This window comes from Salvelinus sp. IW2-2015, unplaced genomic scaffold (genome assembly GCF_002910315.2).
Source record: "Salvelinus sp. IW2-2015 unplaced genomic scaffold, ASM291031v2 Un_scaffold5391, whole genome shotgun sequence".
In the NCBI taxonomy this organism is placed as follows: Eukaryota; Metazoa; Chordata; class Actinopteri; order Salmoniformes; family Salmonidae; genus Salvelinus; species Salvelinus sp. IW2-2015.
The window spans coordinates 1-22,319 of record NW_019946656.1 but is presented as its reverse complement, the minus strand read 5'-3'; the positions used below and the strand labels follow the sequence as shown (position 1 = coordinate 22,319).

At 43.6% G+C, this 22,319-nt stretch overlaps 1 pseudogene; it reads left to right on the top strand.

Moving 5' to 3' along the window:
- Nucleotides 1–11,197: 11,197 nt before the first annotated feature.
- LOC112078210 (acidic leucine-rich nuclear phosphoprotein 32 family member E-like) lies at nt 11,198–14,414 on the top strand (annotated as a pseudogene).
- Nucleotides 14,415–22,319: the final 7,905 nt, after the last annotated feature.

Here is a 22,319-nt window from a genome sequence, read left to right as displayed (position 1 = left end):
TGGAAGTCCTTCCTGCCTGGCCCAGTAAGTCCTCTGCTCTAACACGAAGCAGACCATGTATCTTACATGGCCCCCCTCTTCTCTTCCTGTCTTCACTGTCCCCATCTGCAGTTTGTCGCTCAGCAGGGAAGAAATCCTGGCAAAACTTATCTCTCTATCAAGAACTAACTCTCCACACAGGGAGGGGACAGTATTGGTCTATCTCTCTACAGGACGGTGGTATGTTTATCTCTCTACAGGGGAGGTGGTGGTATGTTTATCTCTTTACAGGGAGGTGGTGGTATGGTTTATCTCTCACAGGAGGTGGTATGTTTATCTCTTTACAGGGAGTGGTGGTATGGTTTATTCTCTTTTACAGGGAGTGGTGGGTATGGTTTATCTCTCTACAGGGAGGTGGTGTATGGTTATCCCTCTACGGGGAGGTGGTGTATGGTTTATCTCTCTACATGGAGTTTGGTATGGTTTATCTCTCTACGGGGAGGTGTGTATGGTTTATCTCTCTACAGGGAGGTGGTGGTATGGTTTATCTCTCTACATGGAGGTGGTGGTATGGTTTATCTCTACATGGAGGTGTGGTATGGTTTATCTCTCTATATGGAGGTGGTGGTATGGTTTATCTCTCTTCAGGGAGGTGGTGGTAATGGTTTATCTCTACAGGAGTGGGTGGTATGGTTTATCTCTCTACGTTGCAGTGGTGGTATCGTTTATCTCTCTACATGGAGGTGGTGGTATGGTTTATCTTCTCTAGAGGCAGGTGGGTATCGTTTATCTCTCTACATGGAGGTGGGGGATGGTTTATCTCTCTAGAGGCAGGTGGTGGTATGGTTTATCTCTCTACATGGAGGTGGTGGTAGTTTATATCTCCTTCAGGAGGTGGTGGGATGGTTTATCTCTCTAGAGGCAGGTGGTGGTATGTTATCTCTCTACATGGAGGTGGTGGTATGGTTTATCTCTCTTCAGGGAGGTGGTGGGATGGTTTATCTCTCTACAGGCAGGTGGTGGTATGGTTTATCACTCTAGAGGCAGGTGGTGGTATGGTTTATCTCTCTTCAGGGAGGTGGTGGTATGGTTTATCTCTACCTGGAGGTGGTGGTATAGTTTATCTCTCTACAGGCAGGTGGTGGTATGGTTTATCTCTCTACATGGAGGTGGTGGTATGGTTTATCTCTCTTCAGGGAGGTGGTGGTATGGTTTATCTCTCTACGGGGAGGTGGTTTATCTGTCTACATGGAGGTGGTGGTATAGTTTATCTTTCTACAGGCAGGTGGTGGTATGGTTTATCACTTGATATGAAATAGTATCTTAATTCCTCTCTCTGCCCTCTGCAGCACAGGATGATGAATAAAATATTTCTTTGTACCAATCTATATTTTTATAACTGGTAAAGGCCCCAGGGAGACAAAATCCTTCTAATGCAGTTAGACCATGAACAGATAAGACCACCGGCTGACAGCAGTACACACCAAACAGTGGGGACCTTCTTCATGGGAGAAAGACCATGCAGAGTGGCGTGGTATGACATGAGAGGCTGGTAACCTGAATCCTCACTGTGCCAGCCTAAGTGCTGCTTACAGCTAAACAGCAGGCGTAAACCACCAGCATCACCTGCAGCTCTATGACACCTGGGCTGGCCATGCTACAACTCTACGAGCCATGCTGAAATTCCATCCTAAAGGAAATCCCCACTGACAACTAAAACAATAAGCCACCGAGACGTCATCTCTGCTTATGGAAAATGACCATGAGAAAGCTGCCTCACCCAAGACGCTGCCAGTCCTGATGTTTTCACCACACAGACATTGTGGTGAAGAATCCACAACAGCCACTCTTCAACCTCAGGAGGCTGAATAAATGAGTCCTGTCCCCGAGGGCCTTCACAGTGTTCTACAGGAGCACCATAGACATCATACTGCCGGGCTGCATCACAGCCTGGTACGGCAACTCCCTCGCCGCTGACCGCAAAGCTCTACAGAGGGTGGTACGCTTAGCCCAACGCACCACTGGATGCTCACTGCCTGCCCTCCAGGACACCTACAACACCACGTGTCGCAGGAAGGCCAAGAAGATTCTCTGGGACCTCAGCCACCCTCAGCCACCCTTCTCTCCGCTTCCATCACTGGGCAGTATAGGAGCATCATGGATAAAAACAGACTGGCAAGTAGCTTCTACCCCCAGACCATCAGGCCGCTGAATAGCCACAACTTGGCAGCTCCCTGTGACTACTAAATGTATCTAATGTAATCTGTGTAGCTGCTGAGGGAAGAGCCTCATGGGTGCTATGTCTATCTGTACCGCAGCCATCGTGGAGGGTATAAAGAGTAGTTGAGGAGAATTCGGTGACCCGGGGATGTCAAGGCTGGGTTGCAAAACTGGTGCCAACCATTTCCAGTAAGAAGTGATGACACCAGAGTTACAGTCTCAACTTGTCTATGTTTTTCTGCATGTTCTTGTTGTGTTTTTAACACAAGGCACATTGATAACAAAGAGAAAACAGTACAAAATTTATCCGTTTGAAGCCCTGGTTTATGGTTCTTACTATTCGCAACATTCATTCCACCCTCAAAATGTGTAGGTTGGCATTTATTGTCATGAATCTTGCCCTGGAGGCAGCTCTGCAGAGTGGTCACTAGCTGGCACAGYCACAAAGTCATAAAATCTGATTCAAAACCTAACCCTAACCTTGACCACACTTCTAACCCTAATGACTAACCCTAATCTTAAATTAAGAGCTAAAAGCTCATTTTGGTTTCCAGAATTTTTTACAATATAGACAATTTTGCAGCTGGCCCATTTAGCGGGAAATTGCTCAGTTCTGCCTCCAGGGTAAGACTCATGACAATATATGTCAACCTGTTCAAAATGTATTCTTACAGGCTGAGGCAAATTTTGTATGATCTCATTCAAATAGTGTTGAGAGTTGGTATTTCGTGGGTTTGGTTGGAGACAATAAAGATATTGTCATAACAGAGAGAAATACAGTATGACCTGCACTTGCTGAGTGGAAAACTGCTCATCAAGTCAAAGTAACATTTAACAGCTGGTTGATTTTTGAACTCTGCTCCCTCTTTCTTTTTCTCTTTCTCACATTCTCTTTCTATTCTTATCTCCAAGACAACCTTACTATTGTGATGAACATCTGTCATGAGATCGTTGAAGCGTGAACAGTGAGCGATGGCATAAAGGGATATTCATCACTCTAGCCAGCCAAGCGATCATTGGGTAAATTACATCACAGGTAAGTTAAGGACACATCGTCTCTCCTCTTTCTTTCTCAAAAATAATTGACAGATACTGATACACAGAACACAAGTGGGTACATTTAAAGACTAAACTACTTTCCTTTTGTTAAACATGTGGAAAGGCTCTGGAATATGTTACTACTTAAGTGCCCCTCCTGCCCCTCCCATCGCATTCCATGACATGTTCTGTGTCACTGCATTATTGGTAGGCTTTTTGTGATAAGGGCCATAACCGCTTGACCAGATTCAGTCTTTGGTGGTTAGCAGACCCATCAGTGACCGTAGAGTTCTCTCTGCTTTATCATTGAATCTCTATTAGACAAGCCTCAGCCAAACAGGCAACATGGTTTTGTTATTCAAACTGGGCTCTGTCTCAACAAGTCTTTGAAGTCACTCTCTACAAAGAGGGCCAGTACTGCCATTACGGGGCTAGTTGTTGGGGAATATGAGTCATTGAAGGCAGATGAATCTATGCCAACACAGTGTTAGCTAGGCCTGCGGCTACGGTGAGGAATCGGTCATGCCATGCAATATGAAAGACCTTATTGACAAACTGATGGATTGTCTGCATTGTATTTAAGAGGGGGGGGGGGGGCGGGGGCTGATTTAGTAGCCTAAATCATTTAGAATCTGTCATATGATGGAATTTTCCCAACTTGAGCTTGTTCATTGACTACCCTATGAAACAGCATTTCTGTAGTGCTTTCTGACTTGGCAGAGGGACAATAGTGCATTCATGATTATTTGTATATCCATACAGGACATCTCTTAGTCTTAGTCCAGTATAGAATCTGAAATATAACAGGAAGTACTAAACTGCTCTATCTCAAACTGCCTTATGACGGACTAGTGTTCTTACTATTCGTATTCATCTTTCAATCTTTTTATTATGATTGCTTCAATTACTCATTGTATTGTATGTTTTTATGACGTTGTATGTTTGAATGCTGTACATTTTATACATTTGAAAAATAGACTTTGGTCTCAATGGGACTCCCTGCTAAAATAAAGGATAAGTAAAATCTACAGCATTTTTACTACTTGGATTTGCACTTTTTTGAGAATGATGGACTTTCCCGTTTCAAACACCTGCGAGCCAACATACTCCCACATTACAGCTAATATCCAACCCCCTAAATCCCTACCCTACTAAACACACACATCCCTGGACAAGGAGTGCCCTAAATGCTTGAATCAAAGAGAGCTAACCCACAGCAGAAACATTCACACCAGTCCCCCAATGAGACATCTATTAGTATGATTTACTGGAGGAAGACTTGTTCCACCGTCCTGGAAATCTTTCTGTCCCAAGGCCTTTGCTTTTCATCTCTCTCTCTCTCTTCACCATCTCTGTTCAGCATCTAGCAAATTAATAATGACAATGCAGCCTAATGGGAACAGGGGAAGCATTACTGAGGTCAAAGAACATACAGTATGTTGCTATGAACACCATTTGAGTTCCAATATCCTAGCATGTAAGTGGTTTACATACACTCCTACTTACTCACATGTACCGTATCAAACACTKTCCAGAATGTTGCTCAAATGAAAATGACAAGACAAACAGTATAATGAAGGGGAAAGATGATCAACCCAGAAGGTATATTATTACTGTCAACACGTTGATAAATGAACACACGTCACACTAAAGTACACAGCATCAACTACCACATCCCACAGCTTTATTATGTCAGTCACAGTGGAGGCTGCAGAGGGGAGGACGGCTCATAATAWTGTCCGGAATGGAGTGAATGGAAAGGTATYAAACACATGGTTTTCATTCATTCMCTCCCTTACACTCCATTCCAGCCATTATTATGAGCCGTCCTCCCCTCAGCCTCCACTGGTATTGGSTGATAGCGCTAGGGTCATTTGCCGTCTTCAGCAGCTCCTGTGGACAGGTCTATGATTAGGGGGCTCTTGACAATATACACTGAGTGTACAAAACATTAGGAACATGTTGACTCCAATGCTTCCCACAATTGACAGTGTCAATTTGGCTGTTTGTCCCTTGGGTGGTGGGCCATTATTGATACACACGGGAAACTGTTGAGCATGAAAAACCCAGCAGCATTGCAGTTCTTGACACACTCAAACCGGTGCGCCTAACACCTACTGCCATACCCCATTCAAAGGCATGTGTTTTGTACACTCAGTGTAGACAGGCTCATTCCCCCTTAGCCTCTGCCCTTGCTTGAAACACGGCTGGGTTCTGTCACCTTCACTCCCTACTAGACCAGTTGACGTGGGACATGTTGACACATCTGGTCTGGCCTCTGAGCCCTGAGAACGCCTCCCCTCAGATGCATGTCTATGTTGATGCACAGTTACGTGAGTATTTATTTTCCCATTAACTGCAATTCCAAAGACACATGCCTTTGACTATGTAACATTTCTATGTGATCTTATTGGCCTGTGGACTCTGAGACCAAGATTTGGGGTAAAACACTCAAATCCACGCAAGGATTTGTAGGTTTCTAAATCTGCCGTCTGGAGCAAGTGTGCACACAAACGGTGCACTGTGTTCAATATTCATCTTGGGCTCAGAGTCCACAGTACAAAAATACAAATATTCTCTGGGATTACATAGGAGTTTGTGTCTTTGGAATTGCAATGCAATGTCTGTCCCATACTAGACCCAGTGCTCTTCAAGCTCATCCTGTAACAGACCAGGAATCAAACACGGCTCAGCAGTGCAATGTGCTCAGAAGGAGACAGTGTTAACATGTCAAGCTAAAGGCTAGCGGCTTGCACTGACGGCTAACATCTGTACTCATGTCTCAGGCAAGGAAACATTACCACGGCAACAGAAACAAAAAATGCTTTGCACAATTAACCATTTAATCAAACCTTGCTGTTCCATGGACCATATCCGTTGGAAAAAATTGCACTCGCAGGTATCCCCTATGCTCCCAAAGGAAAGTGCACAGTTCACACTGAATCCTGTCATCAGTGGGATTTTCTGTTGACAAAGCTGTTTGTTCCGTCAGTAAACCATGAGCAGTGTGTTCAGCACCCTCTAAACCAGACAGTCCATGAAAACCACCGTAGCCACTGTAACACACATCTGGAAGGAGTCACACTGATGGAAATGGCCTGGGGGTCAAAGGGGCAGGGGTCATGGCATAAACGACTGACACCCAGGTGCTGGGAAACAGTCTCTATGGGAGGAGTAAAACAAGCCATCAATTGAGTAGGAAAATGTGTGTGCGAGCATGTGTGTGTGTGTGTACCTGTTGTATTTTTCTGATGGTGTTTTTTTTTTTTTAACAAAGTTATGACTTCAGCTACTTATTAATTTCCTAATGGCTGCTATGTGTTGCAAAGGAGGGGTGATAAAGTATATTCTAGAAGTGATCTGGATGCAGCACTGTATTCACTGTGGCATTAACCAGGGCTCTGACACTCTAATCTCTCTGTGTGAGATACAAGACAGAGCAATTTATGGACAGATACATTATCTTCAGGGGAAAAAAGTGTTGAAAAAGCTCTACGCCGTAAAATAACCCCAAACCCCTCCCTTGCTTGAGAAGCTCGCTTCATGTGCCTGACGTGTTTCAAGACTGGCTTGACTCGGGGCTGTCTAAATGTTACATACAGTACCTCCCACTCCAGTCCATAGACAGTGGGATTCCCCTTTCTAATGTAATTCAAGGGCCTATCATTACATCGTCAGGCATACCCATGACCTGTCGTTGACCCTTTAGGGGTCAAGCTGTGTGCGTCCCTGATTCTCCACACTTTTCTCAAAGTGTGCACTTGCAAAGTGTGCACCGCGGAAAAATGTGGAGAATTGGGACTAAGGCACAGTCATAGATGGGAGATGGGGTCGCGAGCTGTCAGCTATTTTAAAGTGATGTTAACACAAGGCCGTAAATGTATAGAAACAGTTCAAAACGTAAAGCATGTCAAAAGTGAGAAAAAATAAGAAACCTGCACACTGCTCTTGCTAGTATCACTGCTCTTTATTAAGCTCTAACGAAAGCCTTGAGGTCGACACGTAAAGCTTAATAAAGAGCAGTGACACTATCAAGAGCAGTGTGCTGGTTTCTTATTTTTTCTCATCTTATTCAACTGTTACCATGCACCTGCAACAGAAGATAGCTCAGATGTGCGAGTGCCTTTGAAATTTTGAAAGGTGAGACATCTAAACTACCAACAGCTTAGCCCCAAACCGATTTTTGGGAGATTAATCAAATGTTCGGCCGTCTGAGCTTCTGTCTGATTCTTCCGATTATATAGAACCTTTCAGCAAGTTTGTCTCAATGGAAAAAAGAGTAAGCAGAGGCCCTCTAGAGACCAAGCCGTTGAACTCAAGGTCAGCAGACCGTGGCCGCCGGCAGTTTAGTCCATCAGCCCACTACATTGTGTTGCCTGACTCTAGATGGCCGCCGGCAGTTTAGTCCATCAGCCCACTACATTGTGTTGCCTGACTCTAGATGCCGCCGGCAGTTTAGTCCATCAGCCACTACATTGTGTTGCCTGACTCTAGATCCGCGCCGGCAGTTTAGTCCATCAGCCCACTACATTGTGTTGCCTGACGTCTAGATGGCCGTCCGGCAGTTTAGTCCATCAGCCCACTACATTGTGTTGCCTGACGTCAGATGGCCGCCCGGCAGTTTAGTCCATCAGCCCTAACATTGTGTTGCCTGACTCTAGATGCCGTCCGGCAGTTTAGTCCATCAGCCCACTACATTGTGTTGCCTGACATCTAGATGACCTTCTGGCAGTTTAGTCCATCAGCCCACTACATTGTGTTGCCTGACATCTAGATGGCCGCCCGGCAGGTTAGTCCATCAGCCACACATTGTGTTGCCTGACATCTAGATGCCGCCGGCAGTTAGTCCATCAGCCCACTACATTGTGTTGCCTGATTCTAGATGCCGTCCGCAGGTTAGTCCATCAGCCCACTACATTGTGTTGCCTGACATCTAGATGACCTTCTGGCAGGTTAGTCATCAGCCCACTACATTGTGTTGCCTGACATCTAGATGACCTTCTGGCAGGTTAGTCCATCAGCCCACTACATTGTGTTGCTGACATCTAGATGACCTTCTGGCAGGTTAGTCCATCAGCCACTACATTGGTTTTGCCTGACATCTAGATGGCCGTCCGGCAGTTAGTCCATCAGCCCACACATTGTGTTGCCTGACATCTAGTGAGCATTACTGATACTACAACATAAACACCGTACAACACATCATCAAATAGAGATTCATGGGTAAAAATATATTAATATTATCTGTGGCCTGATATCTAGATGACCTTCTGGCAGTTAGTCCATCAGCCCATACATTGTGTTGCCTGACATCTAGTGAGCATTACTGATACTAAAACATAAACACAGTACAACACATCATCAAATAGAGATACATGGGGTAAAATGGAATGAATATGTTTTTGTAATAGCAGTATTGATATAAGGAAGAGATGCCATACCTCATCTAGTAAATTGTGTAACTATAATTTATATGCATAGGTTCGTACTGGAACTAGGCTAGTGTTGAAATGGGGCGGGGCGTACAGGGAACTATGAAGGAAGATAGTAAAGCTCATAGCACTTTTGCCACACTGGAGGAAATCAACATAATAATCTTGGTTTAGCCTGTGTTTCAGTCTTTTTGTGCCATCATGCCACTCCTCGCAGTTGTCACTCATTGTCATGCTGAAAGAATGGAATAGGCAATAGCCCAACAGGTCTGGGACCAGGCTAGCCTGGCTTGCCAAGCCTAGCATTCAATTACTTTGTTTTGAAAGTTGGGTTGATTACTTTCGTTTTTAATTACATTTCGAATAACATATGCCATTTACAAATGCTTTAATCCAAAGGGATTTACAATATGCATTATTTTTTATATATGATTGGTTCCGGGAATCGAACCACCATGCTCTACCAACTGAGCCACAGAGGACCACATCTAAAAAATGTAATAGTATAATACTTGTCTTTTCTTACTAGCACAGACTTTGCTGATAGATGCTTTATCGAGAAAAGTTTTACTTGCAATGACTTTGATGTGTGGTTGTCTGACCTGCCTTGAATGCACTGTGTAAAGTCACTCTGAATAAGAGCTTCTGGTAACTTACCAAAAATGCTAATGCATTTTATATTGAACATTTTCATAGAGTCAAAATGTGGATTATACATTACATTTATTATAGCGGAACACTCTAACGCTGTGTTATAACCAATTGGAAGGTTGTATTTACCACATAAGACTGGGAAAACTCTATACTGAACAAAAATATAACCCATATTTCATGAGCTGAAATAAAAGATCCCAGAATTTTTCCATATGCACAAAAAGCTTATTTCTCAAATTTTGAGCACAAATTTGGTTACATCCCTGTTAGTGAACATTTCTCCTCCTGACAGGTGTGGCATATCAAGAAGCTGATTAAACAGCATGATCATTACACAGGCACACTTGTGCTGGGAACAATCAAACGCAACACAATGCCACAGATGTCTCAATTTTGAGGGAGCGTGCAATCGGATGCTGACTGCAGGAATGTCCACCAGAGCTGTTGCCAGAGAATTGAATGCTAATTTTTCTAAAAACGTTTTTGATTGTCTGGGCCGCTCCCCATGGCTGCACCCCTGCCCAGTCATGTGAAATCCATAGATTAGTGCCTAATTTGTTTATTTAAATGGACTGATTTCTTATAGGAACTGTAACTCAGTAAAATTATTGAAATTGTGTTGCATGTTGCATTTATATTTTTGTTCAGTACACTTGAACGCCCCTCGAACTGGTAATTTGTGAAAACCCTATATCATCCTGAGTGCCAACTTCTCCCACATAATGATCTTTGACATCACCAGCATTTTCAGCAGTTTAAATGCAACAACAAAAAAAATATTTATAAAAAACAATCTATTAATATGGTTTTTGAACTATGTTTTGTTGCGAGCATGATAGCTTGTACTTTTAGTTATGGTTGACGCAGCTTGTTTGACATTACCAATCGCGTTCTCAAACAGTTAAAATCACGTGAATGCATCCAACTAGTATTTACTATCGAGAGCATCCTGACTGGTTGCACTGCTGCTATGGCAACTGCTCAGCCCGACCGCAAGCACTACAGAGGGTAGTGCGTACAGCCCAGTACATCACTGGGGCCAAGCTTCCTGCCATCCAGGACCTCTATACCAGCGGTGTCAGAGGAAGGCCCTAAAAATTGTCAAAGACTCAGCCACCCTAGTCATAGACTGTTCTCTCTGTAGTCTTGGTCCAAGAGGCTTCTAAAAGCTTCTACCCCAAGCCATAAGACTCCTGAACATCTAATCAAATGGTACCCAGACTATTTGCTTACCCCCCCCCCCCCCCTTTTACATTGCTGCTCATCTCTGTTATTATCTATGCATAGTCACTTTAATAACTCTACCTACAGTACATAGTACCTCTAATTCCTTGACTAACCGGTGCCCCACACATTGACTCTGTACCGGTACGCCTGTATATAGTCCTCGCTATTATTATTTTGCTGCTGCTCTTTAATTATTTGTACTTTTATTCTATTATTTTTTTTTCTGTATATTTTTCTGTAATTATTATTATTTTTAACTGCATTGTTGGTTAGGGCTTGTAAGTAAGCATTTCACTGTAGGTCTACTACACAGTTGTATTCGGCGCATGTGACAAATACAATTTGATTTGATACTACTCAACTAGAAATTACCACTTTCCCCACTTGGTTTAGGAACACAGCATTATATCAACTGTCGATACTTGATAATGGCGCCAATAGAACAAAGAGGGGGCGTATCCTAAGTTTAAAAGTGAGGTATTTATCATCTCATTGGTTGACCTGTATTAAATGACACGCAATCCTGACCAATTACAACTACCCAACAGCCATATTATGTAAATTAGGGCGGTCCTGTTGAATGGCGCAATAGCTGGCCAAATAGCATGATTAAAAACAGAAAACGTAATATTCATGTAGAAGAGGCGTGTCTTAGAAAGGGGGTTGGGTGCGAGGTAACATGGTGGTTTGGTTATCGCCTATCAGCCATAGACAGAAGAAGGTTGGAGTTACTGAGCGCTTGAGTGGTCGGTTTTTTATTTCATTTTTCCTTTGATTTTGTGCTTTCGTTTGTCTTCAAAATGGAGATGGAGAAGAGGATCAGTTTGGAGTTGAGGAACAAGACCCCAGCCGAGGTATAGTATTACGTCTTTATTTATTTATTTCCCAATGCATTTTGTGAAGGATGACGACTCAACCATGGTGGATGCGAAATGACGATGCTCGATACTCTTTAGCTTGCTAACTTATAGTATACAACTGGTGTGCCAACAAAATATCGGATAATAAATCACATATGGGTGGTTGCCACAAAGAGGATGCGATAGAAATCGATTMGAACTAAAATGGGATCAGAATCTTGATGGTGGCGCGACTTACTCTGACTGAGTTAGCGCTACCAAGGACATCAGCTAGCTAGCTACATGTAGCTAGCGCCAATGCTGGCTARCTAGACTCCTAACCGGTAACGTTAGTTAGTTAATGGAGTTCAAGMTTTCCCAACCCAAATAATGGCCATGTTAAGAATTATCAAAMACTATTGGTAGCCTACATGGACTTTAGTAGCCTAGCTAGTTAGCCAGCAATGCCCTATAATAAATTCTCCTTGGATTTRCTAGCGTAGAGCCGACCAGCTCCACGAGTTGTTTTGAAGAACACAATGGAGTTRTTTGCGCATACTGAATAGAAGTGGCTTGTGTGAAAGTAGTGTTTATTTGGTCTTTTAAACAGCGAGTTAACTGAATTTGCGTTCTCCGCAAWTACAAGGCTATCAATCACATAGGTACATATTGTAACTACCCATCTTTGGAATGCATTTCATGCAACCTATGCGCCCGCGTGGCGTTTTGCAAGGTAAAGTTGTGCAGAATGCCGCCCATCGTTGTGCGGRTAATTACTTTGTAGCCTTGCGTTCGTGCATCAAATGTTGCATCGGTTGATACGAAGTTGAARCTCKATGAAAGTGTTGGCCAATTGCTATACGCTGGGCCGTTGACTTTGTAAGGGGTATGAATAGTACATGATCAATTTAAACCTCACCAAGATACGTTACTTTATGGCTAGCTAACTACGTCCGCTAGTAGCTAGTGTTACTTTGTAACGTTAGTTAGCTATAGTTCCCGCGACAGTAACAATTAAACCTTCTCTGGCTGGTGATAGTGGCCGCGCGCACTCTGATCATGAGTAACTTTAGTAACTTTAGTATGATGAGGGGGAGTTGCCGGCAGGAAGGATGTTGACATTCTCTAGCGTAGTTCAAAACGAATACTAGTATGCTACACGTCATTTATTCATATTCTATATTTCTTGCACAACATAGCAACAAGTTCATAAAAACAAACTCAATGATTCTGTATCATTTACCAGTAATTCAAATTGTTCCACAGGTGGCTGAGCTGGTGGTGGACAACTGTAGGTCCAGTGATGGAGAGGTGGAAGGGCTGTCAGATGACTACAAAGAGCTGGAGTTCCTCAGCATGGTCAACGTGGGGCTCACCTCCCTGGCTAAGCTGCCCTCCCTGCCAAAACTGCTAAGGTGAGCATCATCTTCGGTCCAAGATCCTATTTTGCCACTGGTCATGGAGAGGTTAAGATGGTTCACCCACATAAAAAATGTAATCCAGTAAAAATCTATTCATCTATCTAGCCACATACTATAGTAGTCAAGTGGACATTAAGATATTAAGCATTTTTTTGTCTATGTACTATATAATACTTGTGAACGTAGTATTTTTTCAAATGAATCAATATCTGTCCTCTTCAGCTGGAGATCAGTGATAACATGATCGTTGGAGGTCTGGACCAGCTGTCTGAGAAGTGTCCCAACCTGACGTATCTCAACCTGAGCGGCAACAAGATCAAGGAGCTCAGCACTGTGAAGCCTCTGGTAAGGGAACCCCATAAACACACCTGGTAGACCCAACAAACGTAAGTACTTTCCACTTAATGGATTCCAATCACAATCATTATTACAGAATCTTAACAGCACCACATTGTGATTGCAGAAAAACCTGAAGAACCTGAAGAGTTTGGACCTGTACAGCTGTGAGATCACTACTCTGGAGGACTACAGGGAGAGTGTCTTTGAGCTGCTGCCTCAGGTCAACTTCCTGGACGGCTATGACCACGAAGACAACGAGGTGCCAGACTCAGAGGCTGACGATGGTGAGCAACGACGGGGCTGGGAGGGAAYGTGCTGAGGGTGGGAGGAAAGATTTGAGACGTGTGCCCTTGTCCTAGAGCATTACAAAGAATTAACCCAATGTTGTCCTCCCCACAGATGACAATGAGGGGCTAGACTCGGATGCTGATGATGGTGAGCAACACAGGGCTGGGAGGGGACGGACTGAGGAAAGGCTGGGAGGATAAACTTAAGACATGTGCCTTCGTCCTAGACCATTACAAAGAATTAACCCAATGTTGTCCTCCCCACAGATGACGAGCACACAGCCGGCCCCACCAGAGATGGGGACGATGACGAAGATGATGAGGGTTCCGAGGGCGAAGAGGTGGGACTGTCCTACCTGATGAAGGATGGCATTCAGGTAATCATTCATCAAACCCATGTGCAGCTAACAGTCTGTCTCTCTTAGAGGATACACACGAGACAGTGTATAGTCCAAGTCTCCTAGAGGATACACGCCAGATGTCAATTTACATTTATTTCCTGATTCTACACATTGACAGAAAGCTAGTGATTACCACCCAGAGTGGTGTTGACAGAAAGCGGATGTTTCAGATTTTCRGGGATGGAGTATTTTCAACCTATGTTCCGTTTCCCCTTAAAATAGAAGTAGGGACTCGGCTCAGCTATCTTTCTACACCTGCTACGTTAGGGGATTACCACGGCAACCTGCTGCTTTCTAGTCGTTGGTATGTTGGGTCTAAAATTCCTACAGGAAAAGAGAACTCCTAGTCATGTTGATTACAATGTTCTCTGGCCCTAGGATGAGGAAGATGATGATGACTATGTTGAAGAGGAGGAGGAAGAGGATGGAGTAGGAGTCCAGGGAGAGAAACGGAAGAGGGATGCAGAGGACGAGGGAGATGACAGCGATGGAGATGACGACTAGCGTCTCCTGTAACAGAGCATGGGATCACAACTAGGCTAGAACAACAGGAACAGGAAATCGTTTTTTTTTTTTTTGTATACCATAGATATTACTGTAGAATCTAAGTGTTTAATTTGTTTTGTACATGTTCCATACAAAAAGGAAAGCGGTTTAGAATTATAAAATGGAATGTGGTTTTGTAACATGACAGATGTGGGGAGGGGCTATTGCGTTCAGACAAGGTGATGATTAACTCTGGTGAGAAGTTGTAGTGGCCCATTTCAAGTCCATCTGGTTGTGATTGTCTCCTATGCCATGTTCTCCCAAGACTTTAGTTGTCAAGCGAAAAGCTCCAGGTGCTGTCTGGTTGGCTCATAGTAAGGTTTATATGGGAGGAGCTATAGGAGGACAGGCTCATTGTTCTGGCTAGACTGGAATCAATGGGACGATGTATATATTTTTTTATTTAASATTTATTTAACTAGGCAAGTCAGTTAAAAACAAATTCTTATTTACAATGACGGCCAACCCCTAACCCGGACAATGCTGGGCCAATTGTGCGCTGCCCTATGGGACTCCCAATCATAGCCGGTTGTAATACAGCCTGGAATTGAACCAAGGTCTGTAGTTACGCCTCTGGCACTGAGATGCAGTGCCTTAGACCGCTGTGCCACTCGGGTATCAACCACATCAAACATATGGAAACACCAACGTTTGGCTCGGTTCCATTCTAGCCGTTACAATCCTCATGTAGCTCCTCCCACCAGCCTCCACTGGTTTATATGTAGACACGTGCCAACGAGTAATGTTTAACAGTGACCCGGGCAGAAAGGAACCTTAGTAAGTCGGTATCCCTCCTATCTGTTCACCTACACTATATGTACCCTACCGCGCTGTATTGTAGGGATTGCTGACTGTTTCCTAAGTACTTTGTTTAGGACTTGGGATTTGATACCTTTTAAAGTTTGTCCGATCGCATTGTCATCAAGTCACTTTTAATTCCACAATCAAACAGCCGATTTGTAAGTTTTTATTTTTAATGTATTGTGCTAGGGTGCAGATGACTCTGGGCGATGTAGTTTTCAGCTCTCTGGGTAATGTAGTTTCAGGTCTCTTACTATAGCTCTGTCGTCATCAAGGAAGCCTTAGAGGTGGGTTTAAAGAGCTAATTCGTATTCAGGCTACACAGAGTTAATTTGGACCAGTTTAGTGACATTCTAAAGCTCAGGTGGACCCCATCTCTCAGAAGGACCTGGTGATAAACAGGAACACAGTTAATGGTCTCATCTGTCCTGACTCCAACTTGGTACCTGGACTTCTGTCATATCCCAATGAAAAAAAACTTTTCTGTATCCTTTTTTTGTTTGGAGTTTTACTGTGCCAGAATTTTAACCTTGTATGACTATGTAAATAGACCTTTTATCTTTTCTATGTAGTATTTGCTTGTTTTATTTTATTTTAAATATGCAATATCTCTGTCCTTTTTTTATTTTTAATAACACAAAGCACATGTCAGGATGTAAAGCTTCAGATCCTGATGCGCAACATAGTATTTTTTTGGGGGGGGCCTCAGCTGTCGAAAGTCATGTTTTGGAATTTGTTAATTAATTTTCTGACCTTTTTTACATTAAAAAAATAAATTCTGTTGATTCTTATGTTTTAACTTTTTCCGTCGAGTTATTTAACGGGCGTAGTACTAACTTTGACCCTCCGATGAATAAGTGTTTCTGGTCACGGGTCAGTTGTATTCTGATATCTAATGGTGTTGTAACCCATCAGTAGTGTCTGAACTCTGAAGAGAGGACAGTTGAGGACGTGAACCAGGTGGTGGTGCTATAGCCCGTAGTTTAACATTGAAAGCCCAGAAACCTCAATCAGAACATTCAGCTCTGTCACTTCATTATGTTTTGCATTGGATTTGGGTTCTGAATGAAACCTAAAAGCCCCATAAGTAAAAAAAAAAAAAAACTAGCAGCCGTAATTTTATTCAGATCATTTTCTTTGTTGAATTACATTTTTTTTTAGGTTCCAAGGGCAATAGCATTTGAGGCATATATGCACTCCCCTGGTTTTGGTTAAAAGCTGAGGGTGGGGCTGGCGAAATTCATAACAAAGCTAAGGATCATCCATAATATCTAAATGAGTTTTGGCCATGTTTTGAGGCTATATAGTTTTAATAAACATTGAAAAACAAGCTATTTTGGGTTCTGATGGGGTAGACAGTTGAACTAAGCTCATGAGTCAAGTTATATTTAAGCAATAAGGCCAGAGTTAGGTATATGGCCAATTTACCACTAAGGGCTGTTATGCGTGACGCAACGCGGAGGTGCCTATTGCTGTTATAAACTGGTTACCAAAGTAATTAGAGCAGTAAAAAAGTACATTCCAAAATAGGTGTCATCTTTTTACCAAACCACAGGAAGATTGTTCAATTGTTTTCATGTTGCATAGCACAGACGTGTTCGTTTTGATAAAATCAGATTTTGTGTTTTAGACAATCTATGGGGGGGGGGTCAAATGACATTAGGAGGGCTATTTTGGAACTGCGAAACTGGATTTAAAGAACTCGTTTCAACTCTGAAAGACTCCTAAAAGTGTGCGATTATTTCAGGCCCAGTGCCATCGCTGGGCTGCGGCAGCAAAATATTCAGCAGGCTACTGGCAAACAGTACAAAAGCTTTTGTGGCATAACTTTTATAGACAACTTTTGGAAACAGAAGATGCTCTACGATAGATAGAGTCCATCCAAGTCATCTTGGTGCCTGGGCCTTTCCTCGCATTTCAAGGCCGTGTTGAGACAATTACTTTTCAGTAACTCAAGCCCTGCTCAGATAATCCCTACGATTGTGTTGCTGAGATATCGTAGTGCTGCTGCAAATGTACATTTTCCCAGGTGTGTTGGCAGTCACAATGTAAGTAACCAAATTTATGTTACTCTAAATGCTTCTGTCAATCCGACAGCTATTGTCAGCAGTAATCATGTGCCTATGAACCTGAGTTCTACTTTTATGACTGAGGTGTTTTGCCATAGCAAGAAGCTCACTGAACAGTGAACCCTGTGCTATCAGTTCTAGTATAAATATCACTGTCATGTCTTCCTCTGATAAGAATCCCAGGAAAGCAATACAAACAATCAGATTCCCAGAAAAGCGCAAAAAATGTCCCACATTAACATATGTATCCTAAGAAACAAGGTTAATGAATCAACTTGCTAACAACAGAAAGCATTCATAAACTAGCTATATCTGAAACTCACTTAGATAATTCCTTTGATGATACAGTGGTAGCATATATGGTTATACGGAAGAGACAGGACGGCAAGAGAGTATTTGCTATTGATATTCAGAGTAATTTTCCTATAAAGCCTAGAGAGGATCTCATGTCAAATGCTGTTGAGTAATATGGCTACAGGTTCACCTGTACCTCAAAGTTACCTCTGCTGCAAAGTACAAGTTCATTAGACTTACCAACCTCAGACATTGCAGCCCAAAATAAATGCTTCACAGAGTTCAAGTAACAGACACATCTCAACATCAACTGTTCAGAGGAGACTGCGTGAATCAGGCCTTCATGGTTGAATTGCTGCAAGAAAACCACTACTAAAGGACACCAATAAGAAGAAGAGACTTGCTTGGGCCAAGAAACACGAGCAATTGACATTAGACCGGTGGAAATGTGTCCTTTGGTCTGATGAGTCAAATGTGAGATTTTTGGTTCCAACCGTCATGTCTTTGTGAGACGAAGAGTAGGTGAATGGATGCATGGACAGGAGGAGGTGTCGTGGTGTGGCGGTGCTTTGCTGGTGACACTGTCTGTGATTTTTTAGGTTCAAGGCACACTTAACCAGCATGGCTACTACAGACATTCTGAGCGACTATGCCATCCCTTCTGGTTTGCAGTTATGTGGGATATCATTTGTTTTTCAACAGGACAACTGAACCAACCACCTCAAGGCTGTGTAAGGGCTATTTGACCAATAAGGAGAGTGATGGAGTGCTGCATCAAATGACCTGGCCTCCACAATCACCCGACCTCAACCCAATTGAGACGGTTTGAGATGAGTTGGACTGCAGAGTGAAGGAAAAGCAGCCAACAAGTGCTCAGCATATGTGGGAACTCCTTCAAGACTGTTGGAAAATAATTCCAGGTGAAGCTGGTTGAGAAAATGMTACTTTGAAGAATCTAAAATACATTTTTGCTTACTACATGATTCCATATGTGTTATTTCATAGTTTCGATGTCTTCACTATTATTCTACAATGTAGAAAATAGTAAAAATAAAGAAAAACCCTTCAATGAGTAGGTGTGTCAACATTTGACTAGTACTGTATATAATATAATAATATTATATACACTGAGTATACAAAACATTAAGAACACCTGCTCTTCCAGACAGACTGACCAGGTGAATCCAGGTGAAAGCTATTATTCCTTATTGATGCAACTTGTTACATCCACTTCAATAAGTTTAGATGAAGGGGAGGAGACAGGTTAAGAATCATTTTTAATTATTGAGACAATTGAGACATGGATTGTATATGTGTGCCATTCAGAGGATGACTGGGCAAGACAAAAGATTGAAGTGCCTTTGAACCGGGTATGGTAGTAGGTGCCAGTCACACCGGTTTGTGTGAAGAACTGCCACACTGCTGGGTTTTTCACGCTCAACAGTTTCCCGTGTGTATTTAGAATGGACCACCAAAGGACTAACAGCAAACTTTACACAACTGTGGGAAGCATTGGAGTCAACATGGGCCAGCATCCTTGTGGAACGCTTTTTGACACCTTGAAGAGTCCATGCCCCAAAGAATGGAGGCTGTTCTGAGGGCAAAGGGGGAGGGGTGCAACTCAATATCAGGAAGGTGTTCTTTATCTTTTGTACGCTCAGTGTATATCAGAATATGTCACCCCAACACTTTTTGAAAGGGGAGTTTATAGTAGTAAAGTTGAAAACTTTAAACTATGTATTTTATTTGTTGTGTTGTTTCCTGTTTGAACACCAGGAAGAGTACCCACTGCCTCTAAATACTAAATACTAAATCAGCAAGATTTCATTAGTTAAAAGCATATGACTGATTAGCCTTGTTTGTGTAATGCTGTGTAGCTATCTGCTATCATCATCCCTGGCCCCTCCATAGTCTGATAATGGTGGTGTTCTGTGATCCGTCTCAACATCTGTTAATACTGTACATCCAYCCCAGTACAACAAAAGCTAGGTCATGGGGCCTAATACCCAGGCCAGAGGGATCAAAGCCCAGTGTATTGAGGTGAACTGTGGCTGGCAGTGACAGACAGACTAGCTTAGCGATCCGAGTAGGGCACCACACTAAAAGGTGGCATGTCCCACCATGGCTGGCTCACCCCGGGCAGCACCGCTCATCAACAAGATTAGAGATTTCCCCCCCTCATCCCCTCCCTCCTCACCAACCAGCCACTGCCTCCTCACCCACCAGCCACCTCTGCCTGCCCTGTGCCAAATCACATACCATCCGTCTCTTCCTCTCCCTGCTCATCGGAGGGATTCAGCCAGCCCAGCGCCCAATCCTGCCGGGGATCATAACTCATCGCGCTTTTGAACGCATTCCAGAGTCACAAAAGCGGCTGTCAAGTCTGCGTGTAACATCTGCTGGGCTATCCCTCCCTCCCTCCTCCATCACCACCACCTCCCTACCCTCTGTCTCCCTAGCTGTCAGACACACTGCATCATCAGTGGACTGGACAGAGGAAGGCACTGTAACAGCAGAGAGAAGCAGACTCCACAAGGTGACCCAGGGTGACCTCCAGGATGACTCCCCCCATGGCATGGCCAATGTCAGGGTCAGTCAGTACCCCTCACCACCCCTGTCCCTGAGCCTCCATGTTCCCTGCCTGGGGCCATGCAGGGGTGGGCAGATCACCAGGGCACAAGTGCCTCCATTTAGGGCTCCACTGGGGCTCTTCCAAGGGCAATAGAGGCCACTTCATTCAGTGGAGGCATCCAGGGGTATCRTTACTCAGTGATATGATGAATGACGCTCTGTGAACTGTTTGAGGGAGCTGTTTGAAGTTGATACTGTGTGATGATCACATGCACAAGAGATCACACTCAATCAGAATGTTATCACAATACACAACAATTTATAGATTTTATATATCAGAATATATCAGAATATGTCACCCTAACACCTTTTGAAAGGGGAGGGGGCGTTTATAGTAGCATAGTTTGAAAACCAGAGGAAATCGGTTCTCACCAGAAGAAGAATAAATCCATCAAAAACACAACACCATTACACTAGCACAAGTTGTGTCTTTGAGAAATGCTTACTGAAAACAACATTACCACACTGCCGATACTACTGTTTGAAAGCGTGTGATGAGGGTAGGGCTGTCTGCCTGCTTGTGTGAATAAATTCACAGCTACACACCAATAGCACAGACATTTAGATCTGTCATTGTTGGTCCAGTTTGGGAGGAAGCACCACTTAACATGTCTGGCAAGAGCAGAGAGAGAGAGAGGACGAGACACAGCAAAGAAGGACGAGAAGAGAGAGAGCAGAGAGAGAAGGAGTACAGAGAAAGAGAAATGAGAGAGAAACAGACAGAGAGAGAGACAAGATAGGAGAGATAAACACAGAGAGGTTGAGAAAACAGAGGAGAGAGGAGAGAGAAAGAGGAGAGAGTGAGGAGATGAGAAGAGAGAGAGAGAGAGGAGAGAGAGAGATCTGTATAGAGCATGGCCTTGCAGGTGCTGATGGACTCTTTCATTCAAGTCGCATCTCTGACTCATGGATCATTGTCCACATTGCAGTTACATAACTCTGTCATCATGCATTCTTATAGCTATCCAGGCCCCAATAAATCCCCTCCTGGCCTGGAATCACACACACAGACACATACCTGTTACACTATTGGGCCATACGATACGCATATTCTAACTACTTGCATGTCAACACACATTTCCCATAAATCCACCATGCTGCCTGTAACACGGTGGAAGTTGATTTCACATAACTTCTACTATCACTATACGTACACACTGTTATATTGATCATAAATTCTTATTATTGATGTGTTGTTTTTTTGGTCCTCAGCTACTTCCCTCATCGCTACACAACAACTACAAACACGCATTCATGACACACACAGAAAACACACTACACAAGCACACACACACACACACACACACACACACACACACACACACACACACACACACACTACACACACACACACACCACACACACACACACACACACACAACACACACACCCGCATTAACCTTCCCCTCCTCCTCACTGATGCTCTGATAAGCCCAGCATCAACCAGCTTGGTCCGGCCTGCTCCTTGCCTATATGGACAATTCAGCTTTTAGGGGAAGGGTTTCCCCCTGAGCCCGCTGCAGTTACGCTGGGTCTTTTTATGTCTGCCCTGACCTACCTTCCATATGCACACATGGCTAAGCATGGTTAAACTATGGCACTCAATTATGTATTGGTTGGTCAATGGGATTTGCTTGATCTTCTTTTCTTCTAACAAATCGTTCCCTCCGTTTCCACACCAGAAGCAAGCCAGTGCACACTTACCAGGAGGTCGTGGCCTCACTGAGCTTCCGGCTGTCCTTTTAAGCGACAGAATCTCCCAAAGACAGGCTCCAACGTGTATCAGCAGAACACATCCCTTGGAATTAACACACATTACAACACCACCACACACACACACACCACACACCCACACCACCCAAACAACACACACAAACACAACACACACACACACACCCACCACACACACACACACAACCACACAGCACACCACACACCACACAACATCACCACTCTCACACACACACACACACGCACACACGCACAACACGCACACACCACACAAACTGCCTGTGTCCTCCCGCTCTATCCCTCACGGCCCACTGCCTCCTACCATCTTGAACTCCCCTAGAGAGCTCAGAGACTTGGTCCCATCCCCAGAGAGGAAGCAGGAGTCAGACGGGGTAAAATCTCTCTCTTTT